Genomic DNA, 14,339 nt, shown 5'->3' with positions numbered 1-14,339 from the left:
GCCTTCTGAGAAATTGCATTGAGGAATGCACATAGCTTCACGGTGGCTAGACGTACATGTGGAGGTAGAATTCCTCTTAAAGCAACTGGAAGCAATTGCGTCATAAGCACGTGGCAGTCGTGGGACTTTAAGTTTAGGAATTTTTATCTGGCACATTTATTATACCCTTTATATTGGAGGAGAATCCCGATGGGACCTTGATGCTGCTTAGACATTCGAACATGCTGTCCCTCTCTTCTTTGCTAAGCGTGTAGCTAGCAGGACTTAAGTAATGACGTCCATCATCTGTCTTCTCTGGATGAAGGTTGTCTCGTTCTTTCATGCCCTGCAAGTCCTGGCGTGCTTCAAGTGAATCCTTTGGCTTCCCGTACACACCCATGAATCCTAACAGGTTCACACAAAGATTCTTTGTCAGGTGCATCACGTCGATTGCGTTGCGGACCTCTAGGACTTGCCAATAGGGTAGCTCCCAAAAGATGGACTTCTTCTTCCACATGGGTGCGTGCCCTTAGCATCTTTGGGAACAGATTCACTGCCTTGTCCCTTTCCAAATACTACTTTCACATCCTTGACCATTGCGAGTACATCTTCCCCGGTTCGGTTATGAGGCTTCTTCTGGTGGTCTGGCTTACCTTTAAAATGCTTCCTTTCTTTCTTACTTGGTGATTCAAAGGAAGGAATCGACGATGGCCAAGGTACACGACCTTTCGACATCTTTTCAAATATACTGTCAAGGTCATCAAAACAATGTGTGCATGCATTATATCCTTTGTTTGTCTGACCTGAAAGATTACTTAAAGCAGGCCAATCATTGATTGTTACGAACAACATTGCTCGTAGGTCAAAGTGTTCTTGTTTGTACTCATCCCAGACACGTACACCTGGTTTGTTCCATAAAACTAGAAGTTCTTCAACTAATGGCTTCAGATAGACATCAATGTCGTTGCCAGGTTGCCTCGGACCTTGGATGAGGATCGGCATCATAATGAACTTCCGCTTCATGCATAACCATGGAGGAAGGTTGTAGATACATAGAGTAACTGGCCAAGTGCTATGACTAGTGCTCTGCTCCCAAAAGGATTCATACCATCTGTACTTAAGGCGAACCTTAAGTTTCTAGCCTCATTTGCAAACTCTGAAATTCCCTGTCTATCGCTCTCCACTGGGACCCATCAGCTGGGTGTCTTAGCATATTGTCTACCATACTGAGCAATAATGTCATCAATGTCTAAATCTTCTCCTTCACCTTCTTCCATCATGACCCCGCTTTCTCCATGCTTAGTCCAACATATATAGTTTGACATGAAACTTGACTTAAGCAAATGTGAATGAAGACTCATTGAGCTTGAATATTCCTTTAAATTCTTACATAGGGCACATGGACAGCACATGAAACCATCCCGCTTATTTGCCTCGGCCACACATAAGAAATAGTGCAAGCCCTCAATAAAGTCTTGGGAGCGGCGATCGGCATTGTACATCTAATGGCGTGACATAATCTGTATTACACGATAAATTATGAAAACCTTGAACATAATTAAGTATTTTATTACACAATATAAATGACACACACACGGTTGATTAATTAACTAAGCCTGGCTACAACGTAAGCAATCCCAACTATCACTAAACAAACTAAAACTATAATGCACTTCAGTAACATAATTATTTCGTGATCATACGCAACTAAAACAGACAAATCATTCTTCTGTTGAATATCAATAAGCTTCTCCTGCAGCTGCTACCTCAAGCGCACCCAAATTCTGCACGTATGTAGCATAATCTTCCTCCTAGTACCAACCATCGCATCCATTGTCCTTCTACTGAAATTAAAGCCAAAAAATATTTAGTAAAAAATATTCAAGAAAAGTAGGTCAATTAGCTATAATTATAAAATGCGTAAGAAACTCACATCGCGATCCGGGCACTTGTAGAAAACACGACCCTTGTTGGATCCCTGTCTCTTGACTTGGTACTCTATCAAAATCTTCTGCTTATACTTGCCACAGATAATGAGAGGGAGTTCTGGCCTCAGTCGTTTTGCAACCGAATGAGAGGCCGAGGATCCGGTACCAGTTATCATCTACTTTCTATACTTATTTTTGCAAACTAGTGTAAATTTCATATTTTCTAAAATGATATATTTAAATAAAACTAGTACGGATTTCACATGTTTCAATAAATAACCATCCGTACTAGTTGACCTTGCTTACGTGATTATCTCGACCAGCATTTCTAAGCAGTTCATTTCATGAAAAAAAATTCTAAGTGACCTGCTCGATATCGGCGAGCTCACGGACGTTTAGGTTGCCGAGGATAGTAACATTTGTAGATGACATTTATAGGTCTGAAGTTATCAAATATCCATCAAATTATAGCTCAAAAACATGTTTCAATAAATAACCATCCGTACTAGTTGACCTTGCTTACGTGATCAACTCGGCGAGCATTTCTCCACCGGACGGCACCGTACTTGGCCAAGGAAGAGCTCCGATTCTACGAGAAAGGGAACACGGTCTTCCACGACCGTTGCCGCTCTCCCTCGTAGAATCAAAGCTCCTCCTTGATGTCCGTTACCGCTCGGCAGAGAATATGCTCGCCGACCTGAACACGGTCCGCAAGTTCAACTAGTACGAATTTTCTACAATTTTCTAACTATTTTCTAAGTTTTTCATTTCATGGAAAATTTAATTCTAAAAAATAAAAGGCATGATTTCTAAGTATTTCATTTCATGGAAAAAATAATTCTAAGTGACCTGCTCGATATCGGCGAGCTCGTGGGCGTTTAGGTTGCCGATGATAGTAACATTTGTAGATGACATTTGTAGGTCTGAAGTTATCAAATATCCATCAAATTATAGCTCAAAAACATGTTTCAATAAATAACCATCCGTACTAGTTGACCTTGCTTACGTGATCATCTCGGCGAGCATTTCTCCACCGGACGGCACCGTACTTGGCCAAGGAAGAGCTCCGATTCTGCGAGAAAGGGAACACGGTCTTCCACGACCGTTGCCGCTCTCCCTCGTAGAATCAAAGCTCATCCTTGATGTCCATTACCGCTCGGCAGAGAACATGCTTGCCGAGCTGAACACGGTTCGCAAGTTCAACTAGTACGGATTTTCTACAATTTTCTAACAATTTTCTAAGTTTTTCATTTCATGGAAAAATTAATTCTAAGATCACGTAAGCCACCGGGGACGAGGATGGCGCGTGCTCCAGCAAGGACGAGCAAGGCGTGATTTTGATGAACTAATTTAACTTTTGTTTATCCAAACATATATGCAAATCATCATGTGATTTTTAGCTAAAAATGACATATAAAATCATAATAAAGTCCAACATATAAAGTTACACATACATCTACATCGCAAAATGAGATAAGCTACTGATAAAACATAAGAGGATTAAGTTTGTTACCTCCAAAATCAAAGAGCAACACCAATGGAGGGGGAGAGAGCAAGAACAACATCAAGCTGAAGAACAGAGGCAGTGAGTTTGAATGGAATGGCTCGGGCTCGGGGAGGAAGAATGAGCTGAATTATAGGCCGGGATAATTAGTCCCGGTTAGTACTTGTAGTATACAAATTATTCTATATATACAAATTATTCTATATGCATATTGCTTTTGCATTCAGTTAACTACTTATTAGTAACATTTTGTATATGTGTGTTATACTACAAATAGGTAGTACTTGTAGTATTATCATGTTCATATAAAAATGTCCAAAATTTTAGGTTCGTTCCTGGTCAAAAATACTCAGGACCGATCCTGGCGGCGGTCAGGTGTGGTGGAGAAGGTGGGCGGCGCGAGGTGGACAAATTGGAGAGGAAGCCAGCAAGCAGAATCAGTCTCAAAGAGATCAGAGTACAGTGGGGTGGGAGTTAAGGACCAGGCGAGTGTAAGTAGTGGAGTGGCTGTCGGCCCAACCATGTGAGCATTCGATAGAAATTGACGATCCAGACTGTCCCAATTAATTCTGGAAGCACAAGAAGATGGTAATATCCTTTTTCCTATTAAATTGTCCGAGGTTTGGGTTCTTGGCAAATTCTATTGTAGTTCATCCCTTCTAATTGTGGATATTATTGCTCATGGGTAGGAAATTTACCTAGACTAGAGATAGAGGCGGTATCAACATGGTATAAAATAATTAAATAGCTATGTAGTCCGTGGTTGTAATCACGATTGCATTGCGCTTAGGAAACCCTATATGCATATTGCTGTAACTTTTCACCAAGATAATACAAGATACAATGTTGTTTAATCTTTGGAGCGAGCACAAAGTGTCTTCTCAGAAAGAAACATGGTTATCCATCAGGCTAAACAAAATTACTTCCCTCATATTCTTTTATGGGTAGAATCGTTGTTGTAAAAGTTTTCATTTTTTTTCTCTTTCTTCGTCTCTTAAACTCTGTTTTTCTTTAGTAAAGTTCAGTAGGGGCTTGCCACTCCTGTTTGCTTCAAAAAGAAAGAATGGTGCTGGACGTAAGGTATTTACCCAATTAGTGGGCTGAACCAAGATGAAAACCTGGTTTATTCTATATTTCATATTTGTGGCCCATCTTCACTGATACGAATTTCTACCGAGCCATAATTTATGCTGGTACAAAGTAGTGGAGCATGTTGTAGTAAATTGATTGGAGAACAGGATACAAGAACAACATATAGATTGGCTAACTTGCCCTCCCTCTGTAGGCACTGAGCTGCTTTTAGATCTAATTCTACTTGCCTAACGTATGCCTTACGGCTTCCTTTATAGACTAGGAACCTAATAAATCTCCTAACAAATCTTATCCAAGTAACAAATTAATTTTAGTGTATCTGCTAGCAAATCTAACAAACCGTAAAGTAATCCTAGGATGTAATGAAGCACATCTAGGACTAGAATCGGTCCACTCGCCATAACATTTCACCACCCTTCTTAGACAGCTCGTCCTCGAGCTGTGATAATACGCAGAGGTAGTCAGATAGAGGCTTGCTGCTCCGAAGGGGACGGATGGATGTGTTCCAGTGCTGCAGTAGGCTTTTGCACTAATTAACCCAATCTGCTAACAAACTAATCCCTAAGCAGTGTGATGCAAGCACGTCAGGCCATGAAGCAGCACACCTAGCAATGGATGCATTATCCCAGGGGACCAGATGAAATAGGCACATATGTGTTGCGATAGAAGTTCCTTAAAAAAAAAATCAGCACGTCTAGCGCACGCACGTCCGGCCCGTGTCCCAATTTGACCGCTTATGGGGCCAGGGGGCAATTATAGCGCGCGCTAGTATGAGGAGCAGCCTCACGCCTGACCGCTCACACCTGTTGCCCGCAACATGCTGCTGCGGCTGGAATAAGGAGAGAGAGAGAGAGAGAGAGAGAGCAGCCCATCGTGCATGCAACTTCGTGCTCCACGCCGGCTTCGTGCACGTGGAGACCGCTGCACCCTGAGACCACCTCTGCCTATGATATATGTGTATGGACACCGCAACATATACAACGTTCAGATAAAACACCTGCAACATACGTTTGAAATAGTTGAAACATTTAAAGCATACACTTGCAACATACGTGTATAGCTAGTGCAACATATGCAACATCCAGATACAACAATTATAACATAAGTATGAACACGGATAAAACGTTTAAAATATGCGTCTGAAACACTTGTAAAAAACATATGAAAACCTTAAAAACCATTGCAAACATACGCAACATCCAGATAAAACACTTGCATCATATGAGTAAAAAATATGCAATATCCAGATAAACACACCTGCAACGTACATCTAAAAAAAGATGAAACATTGGGAACAAATGTTTGCCAACATATATATGTGTACAACCATTGCAACATATGCAACATCTTGATCTACTTTTGCAACATCCGCATGAAAACAATTGAAACATATATTTGAAACAACCAAAAACACTTGAAACATAGGCTTGCAACATGTATGAGAAAGCATCCACAAACACTTGAAAAACACATTCATCGCCGCACGACCATGACCTACCTAGTGGGCAACTGCAGTGGCGCAGGCTCGTTGGATGGTGCGCGCCCCGCACGCCCCCGCCATGCCCGCCATCGGCCGAGGGAGAGGAGACGCAACCAGATTTGGGGAGGGCGCCGCCGGCCGGGGTAGGGACGGGTCAACGACTTGCTTGAGCCTGGACGCTAGTTCCTGCTCCTTGCGGGATCTGTAGTGCCTCGCCAGGGCCGCGGCAGGCACGCACCCGTCAGGGGCCGAGGCACGAGGTTCTCCTTGAGCTGAGCGAGGGTCTGCGCTAGCGTTGCCCTCCGAGAAGATGAGCTTGGGGATGGGAAGGAGCTCGTGCTCGAATGCCTCCCACTGCGGGGGATGGGGTGGCGGGGGCTGGCGGCATCACTGGAGCTAGAGACGGAGAAGGAGACTGGGCCGCGTTTGACAGCTAGTCCAAGGCTTCGTCCGGCCATCGTGGCGACGCGAGAGGGGCGTGGAGGAGGGAGAGATCTGGGAGCGTGGCGTGGGAATGGCGAGGGTCGGAGGAAGTGACTCGATGCGGGCTTACTTTTTTCTTCGGCCATGATCGCTCCATTGGGCCGCAGGGCCAGGCGCACGACGTCCGATATCGCAAAAAATGTGTGTTGCAACGGACCGAGGCTAGTCTTTGTGTGGAGTCTGAAATGATGAGGACCCAGGCTAGTCTTTGACTCCCTAGATGATTTATAAGGGTGGTTCAAATTACCAACTGCCCACAAATGATTTATAGTGGTAATAATGCCTTTATTTGTAGGGTTAGCGGGAACCACCAAGCGTCATTCGAAATGGACATTTCGAGGGGCGGGCGGTAAAACCCAAACGCTCCTAGAACTCAATTTTCTAGGGATGGTCGATCTCTAAAACTATATCAAGGACGGCCAAAGTAAAATCATTTCTAAATAGCATCTCTAAAAAACATTTTTTGTAATAGTGTTTGTCTCCAAACTCAGTAGTAACTCATTGCATTATATCCATAGCTTCGAATATATTCTTTGTTGGTTTAGGAGGGGGGTGAGATGCATATTCGGAGTTCCATAATTTCCATTCCTTCCAAAGATAAATAATCCCGGGTTTCTTCCCGAAAATCTAAGAATAGAAGAATAGGTTTTGTACTTGTGAAGTTGTGATCCTCGTTTTTTTTTTGTGGAGTTTACGTTGTTTCCTTTAGACTTTATGTCATTATTTATTGTTTTGGTTTAATTTTCAGAGTCATCAGGCAATAGACCTCAGAAATTCAACGCCAAGACTAGTCAACAATCTACGTTGCGGGTGGGTGTTAAAATCAGATGGCTCTAGTTTGGTGATCTCTGCTCTCTCCATCTCCGGAAGATGGTTTTGACGCCTCTCGCTAGTTAATTAGAGAAGCAAACAAAGAGTGGGCAGCGCGAGCATTGAGCACATCACACAGCCAGAACCACTATTTCTGATTCGTTGCATTGACAATTGGAGATTGCATACCGCTGATAACTCATCACATTTCACTCTTACAATTACAGACAAAGGTAGACGTAAATCGTCAAGAGCACCGCGACAATCGGCAAAGCGTTTGTTTACATGGGCGGATGAGGATGACGGATCCCGGCACCAACCGGCCATGGTTCAGCTCACCTGCTTACGAGCGGGAACCACTTCTCCCGGAAGTTGGACTGGTAGGAGACCATGACGAGGAGCAGCAGGAGCAGGAGCCCGACGCCCCACGGCGACCCGCCGGCGCGGTGGATGGAGTCCCGCTCGGGCATCGGCACCGCCAGCAGGTCGCCCACGCTCCGCCCCCACCCCCACGCCCTCGCCGGAGACGCTGGACAGCAGCCGCACGGCCAGCAGCAGCGCGAACGGCGACGCCATGAGCACGATGCGCGCCTGGTACGCGAACGACTCCGCGGCCGACTCGTAGCTCGTGTACCACGAGAAGCCCAGGAAGAGGAGCAGCACCAGCAGGAAGAAGCACAGGTGCAGCGGCACTTCCAGTGCCGCCGACGCCGACGCCGACGCCGAGCGACCGCCGCTATATGAGTTCCCCATGGATCTCGGTAGTGGTGGCTTCAGAGTTCAGGCCTTCAGCTGGCGGTTTGTGAATGGTTTGTTTTTTCAGGTGATTAGCAGGTGGTTTTTCTTCGATCGAAGTAAATCAAGCTTCTTGATGCAATGGAGGCTGGGCTCGATCTGGGTCAGCTCATTTATACGGCCTGCGCGGCACGCCGCTACACGCCACCAGCCAATGCGCGCTCGCCACGACTGACCGGCTACACATGGCGGGCTCGAGCGCCGGCCACTCGCCGCACGACACGTACGCACCGCACGCGACATGGGCGGCGAGCCGGCGAGCAGCGGCACGCACGCCCCCGCGCGCGCACGTGGGGCCGGCTCCGCGGGAAGAGGAGGTGGAAGCGGGCGCCTTTGCTTAGCCCAAGCCGCCAAGCCCTTCCCGATCGCGTGCGCGTCGACGCGAAGCAAAGCGCGCGCGCGGCGGCGGGGCCGGGACGTCAGCGGGTTGCGCGGCGAGCGGGGGTGGGCGTCTGGCGTGGGTCTGCTAGCTGCCGTTGCCGCGCTGGCCGGTGCCGTGCGTGAACCGTGCCGTGCAGCAAGCTGCCTTGGTCAGGCAGCAAGCTCCTGCGTGGTTTGAGATCTAAAAGCTGTGGTTGCAAAACAGAGGAAAGGCAAAAAAAAAAAAAATTGCAGGAATAAGGTAGAGTGAAAAGTGAAGAACTACTGGATTCCAAAACACATGAATAAATACTTTGAGGTGTTTGGATTACAGGAATAGCCTTGATCGTCACGTGTGTCTATAAACACCGATTATATCGGTTGATGCATCCTAACACAATATTTAGATTCTTTCAACTAGTCATTTGGTATATTACTTTTTAATTCATCTATACGCAGAGTAGTTAGTACTCTCTTTCTCTGTCCGGCTGAACCGTTCTCTCTCCATATACGTTTTTACCGTTCGAGCACCTGGTGGTTCTTATCTTGCCGGCCGTTGAGGCCGGGTGGTGCAACGACCGAGTGCGAGCACGAGCAGCCGTGGCGAGCATCGGTGTCAGCACGGACGGTAACTGCGCCGAAATCCAGGACGCGCGATGCGCGGCGAGTCGCGACTGTCGACTGTGGGGCCGTGACGATGCGAGCGATCAACAAGCAATGAGATTTTCCTTAAGTTCAAGTGGATTCTTTTTTTCCTATGATTTGTACAGCATACGAACACTTTCCTCTGCAACAGGACGCGTCTTTCCTGCATTCCAAACGGCAAAACCTTTCCTAAGGAATCCTTTTCTTTGAAATTCCTTTGGATTTCCTCCAATCCAAACAGGGCCTAAATGGAGACGACGAGGCAAGGATGTCTGCTAGCGGTTTGCAGTATTAGCCCTCAGAATTTGCAGGGGCGACTGCTAAAGTTTCGTAGGGACGGTTTTACTGGACGTCTCAAAGCAATCGTGTCTATATTGATTTATAGAGGTGGTTTTTAACCATCTTTTCATGGGTTGGAGTGAGTGACCCGATTAGGAAGAAGGGATTGTAGCTCTTTATATGTGAGGCATTTGTAGGAATGACTGGTGATTGAGCTGCCCCTATAAAAGATCCTAATGGCTAGAGGGGGGGTGAATAGCCTATTAAAAATTTCTACAACAATACTTAACAAACCAGTTAGAGAATTATGAGGCGAAGCATGAGTTGCGCTAGCCTACTAAAAGACAAGCCACCTACCACAATTCTAATTTATATAGTTTCTATCCACACAAAAGCTATAACACTATACTAAGTTAGTGTGCTCTCAAAAGCTAACTAAAGAGCCACACTAACCAAACTAACAAGCTCTTATAACTAACTACACTAAAGAGCTTGACAACTAGTTTGCGGTAATGTAAAGAGAGTGAGCAAGAAGGTCATACCACCATGTAGAGGAAGGTGCCAATCAATCATACAAATGAATAACAATGAATACCAATCACCTCGGAATCAAATAATGAACACAATGATTTTTTTACCGAGGTTCACTTCCTTGCTGACAAGCTACTCCTCGTTGTGGCGATTCACTCACTTGGAGGTTTATGCGCTAATTGGCATCACACACCAAACCCTCAATAGGGTGCCGCACAACTAACATAAGATGAGGATCACACAAGCCACGAGCAATCCACTAGAGTACCTTTTGACTCTCTGCCGGGGAAAGGTTAAGAACCCCTCACAATCACCACGATCAGAGCCGGAGACGATCACCACCCTCCGCTCGACGATCCTCGCTGCTCCAAGCCATCTAGGTGGCGGCAACCACCAAGAGTAACAAGCGAATCCCGCAGCGAAACACGAACACCAAGTGTCTCTAGATGCAAACACTCAAGCAATGCACTTGGATTCTCTCCCAATCTCACAAAGACGATGAATCAATGATGGAGATAAGTGGGAGGGCTTTGGCTAAGCTCACAAGGTTGCTATGTCAATGCAAATGGCCAAGAGAGTGAGCTTGACCAGGCTATGGGGCTTAAATAGAGAGCCCACACGAATAGAGCCGTTGTACTCCTTCACTGGGCACAACACGGGGTGACCGGACGCTCCGGTCATATTGACCGGACACTGAACCTCAGCGTCCGGTCACGCGATGCGTGCCACGTGTCCCTCTCTTCAAATACTGAGCGCTCGATCTCAACGGTCAAGTGATGACCGGACACGCTGCTACGAAGTGATCGGATGCTGAGCATCCAGAAATGATTTTTTACGACCGAACACACCGAGCGTCCGATCACACGGCGACTCCCCTATGCGCTGCCACATCAGCAGGACCGGACGCACCCTGTCAGCGTCCAGTCACTAAGTGACCCAGCGTCCAGTCAGAGACCGACGCTACGCGCCCTCTACTGCCACTGATCGGACGCACCAGTCCAACTGAGACCAATGTCTGGTCACTTATAGTGACCTTTGTCTCTTCTATCTAGGGCACCGGTGGCACCATTGGACTATCCGTACTCTACGGGCGGACACTCCACTGGTGAAGTTCCTAACCCTTGCTCAAATGTGCCAATCACCAAGTGTATCACCTTGTGCACATGTGTTAGCATATTTTCAAAAATATTTTCAAGGGTGTTAGCACTCCACTAGATCCTAAATGCATATGCAATGAGTTAGAGCATCTAGTGGCACTTTGATAACCGTATTCCGATATGAGTTTCACCTCTCTTAATAGTATGACTATCGAACCTAAATGTGATCACACTCTCTAAGTGTCTTGATCACCAAAACAAAATAGCTCTTACCATTTATACCTTTGCCTTGAGCCTTTTGTTTTTCTTTCTTCTTTTCAAGTCCAAGTGCTTGATTATCACCATGGCATCACCATCATCATGATCTTCACAATTTCTTTATTACTTGGAGTAGTACCACCTATCTCATAATCACTTTGATAAACTATGTTAGCACTTAGGGTTTCATCAATTCACCAAAACCAAACTAGAGCTTTTAATCTTCTCCTTTTTGGTAATTGATGACAACCCTTTCACAAAGATATGAATTGAAATTCAATTGAATCCATGTTGCTTGTCTAAGCATATTTACCACGTGTAAAAGGATATGGACAAGTTTTATGAATTCCAAATGGTAGCAATTGCTCCTCCTACATATGTGCTATGAGTTTGGATTATAGTTTGCACATATGCTTAGATAGGAAATATAGGAGACAATGTCTGCCAAGTGATGCTAAGGTATAAAAGATAGACCTTTGAAGCATGATATCAATCGGAGTGCGCCATTATACCATCCTTAGCACCATGGTTAGCTCGATACCACTTGGAAGCACTTGGAAATAAAATCACTAGATAACCTATGCATGCTAGATTTTCATTTCATTATTCAAACCTACAACTAGCATACACCACACAAGCATGGATATTGAAATTTAAAACTTGTGCCATGCAAGCAAATATATGAAATGCACAATCAAATACACCATACAAGTTCATGAGCTTGCTCCCCCTACTTGTGTGCTTAAATTTTAATTGATCCCTTTCCTTTGTCATATCTCTTCTCCTATGTCAAGTTCTCCTCCTATCACTTATATCTTTATTTCTCTCCCCCTTTGTTGTCTTTTCACTATCTTTGTACACTATTTCTCTTTATTTTTCTTCCCATGTACTAATATCTTTGTTTTTCTCCCCCTTTGTCATCAATGACCACAAAGGTTCAACATATAGATAGGTGAGATTATCAATGTCAATCAATGGGGTGAGGATCATATTCCCAAATTTGGTTCAATCCAAAATACTTGCCAAAGATGTTTAACTCGATTTGATCCAAGGACAAGCTTCTTCATACCTTCAAATAAGGGTTATCTTGTACCATGTTGAGTTAAACACTTAGAGCTCATTTTCTAGATTAATCACTAGGTTTACAAGCCCATAAACATGTCATATGCTACCACTAGATCAAGTCAAGTATAGAAGCAATAGTGGTACCATACAAACATCAAATTCATTTGATTTTCATAAATGAGCCTATTAAAATTGAGAGATAACTAGATGCACTAATCATGTCCTTAGCAAGGATGTATGCCATGCCAATCAACTTTTACCTTGGATTGCTCGAAGGAGAGGCATGTCATATAAGTGGGGGGTGCATCAACACATATTTGAGAAATCCAATATGTTCAACTCATTACTTAGCTTGCAAAACATTTTCTCATCCAATGGCTTGGTGAATATATTGGCAAGTTGATCTTCGGTGCCTACACTCTCAATGCAAATGTTCCCTTTTAGTTGGTGATCTCTTATGAAATAGTGGTGGACATCAATATGCTTTGTTCTTGCATGTTGAACCAGATTATTGGTCAATTTGATTGCATTCTTATTGTCACATAGCAATGACACCTTTTTGAACTTGATTCCAAAGTCACTCAAAGTGACCTTCATCCAAAGTATTTGTGCACAACAACTACCGATGGATATGTATTTGGCTTCGGCGGTTGATAATGCAATACTATTTTGCTTCTTTGATGACCATGAAACAAGTGATCTTCCCAACAATTGACATGTGCCCGATGTGCTCTTCCTTTCAACCTTGCATCCCACATAATCCGAGTCGGAGTAACCAACTAGCTCAAACTTTGCTCCTTTGGGATACCACAAACCAACATTTTGTATATGTTTCAAGTACCTCAATATTCTCTTGGTAGCCTTCAAATGGCTTTCTCTTGGTGAGGCTTGAAATCTTGCACATATGCATACACTAAACATGACATCCGGCCTTGATGCGGTCACATAGAGTAGGCTTCCAATCATAGACCGATACAATTTTTGATCCACTATGTTGCCACTTGCATCACTATCCAAGTTGCCATTTGTTCCCATTGGTATGCTAATGACTTTCTTATCACTCATGCCAAACTTCTTGATCATGTCCTTGATATACTTGCCTTGACTCATAAATGTATCATTCTTCAATTGCTTGATTTGAAGACCAAGGAAGTAACTTAACTCTTCAATCATGGACATCTCAAACTCATTAGCCATCATCTTTCCAAACTCATCAAAAAAGTCTTGATTGGTTGATCTAAATATGATGTCATCAACATAGATTTGCAACACAAATAAGTCTTTGCCAATCTTCTTGATGAAAAGAGTGGTGTCAACCTTACCCATCGTGAACCCTTTAGAGAGTAGGAAGTCCCTCAATCTCTCATACCATGCTCTAGGTGCTTGTTTCAAGCCATACAATGCCTTCTTCAACTTGTACACATGGTCGGGCTTCTTGTCATCTTTAAAACCGGGAGGTTGCTCAACATACACTTCTTCATTGATGTAGCCATTGAGAAATGCACTCTTAACATCCATTTGATAGAGCTTGATGTTGTGGGCACAAGCATAAGCTAGCAAGATTCTAATTGCTTCCAATCTAGCAACCAGGGCATATATTTCTTCAAAGTCAAGACCTTCAACTTGTGTATAGCCTTGTGCTACCAATCTTGCTTTATTCCTTACTACTATCCCATCTTGATCTTGCTTGTTTCTAAAGACCCATTTGGTGCCAATCATATTATGTCCTTTTGGTCTCTCTACTAATTCCCATACATGATTTCTTGTAAAGTTATTCAATTCTTCATGCATAGCAATCACCCAATCAATATCCTTTAATGCTTCATCTATCTTCTTTAGTTCAATGGATAATACAAATGAGAAATGCTTACAAAATGAAGCCAATCTTGATCTTATTTGTACACCTCTTGAAATATCACCAATGATAGTGTCCAATGGATGATCCCTTACAATATTTGTTGGTTGGAGCATTGGAACTTGATTGCTTACACTTGCTTGATCATTGGGTTGAGATGATGTACTAGCTGCTTGAT

The 14,339-nt window shown here is 44.1% G+C and overlaps 1 pseudogene; it reads right to left on the bottom strand.

Moving 5' to 3' along the window:
• Positions 1-7,443: 7,443 nt before the first annotated feature.
• On the bottom strand, positions 7,444-8,131 carry LOC136546331 (uncharacterized; annotated as a pseudogene).
• Positions 8,132-14,339: the final 6,208 nt, after the last annotated feature.

The sequence above is a fragment of the Miscanthus floridulus genome, chromosome 3 (genome assembly GCF_019320115.1).
Source record: "Miscanthus floridulus cultivar M001 chromosome 3, ASM1932011v1, whole genome shotgun sequence".
Classification (NCBI taxonomy): Eukaryota; Viridiplantae; Streptophyta; class Magnoliopsida; order Poales; family Poaceae; genus Miscanthus; species Miscanthus floridulus.
This window is presented reverse-complemented; position numbering and strand designations above follow the sequence as displayed.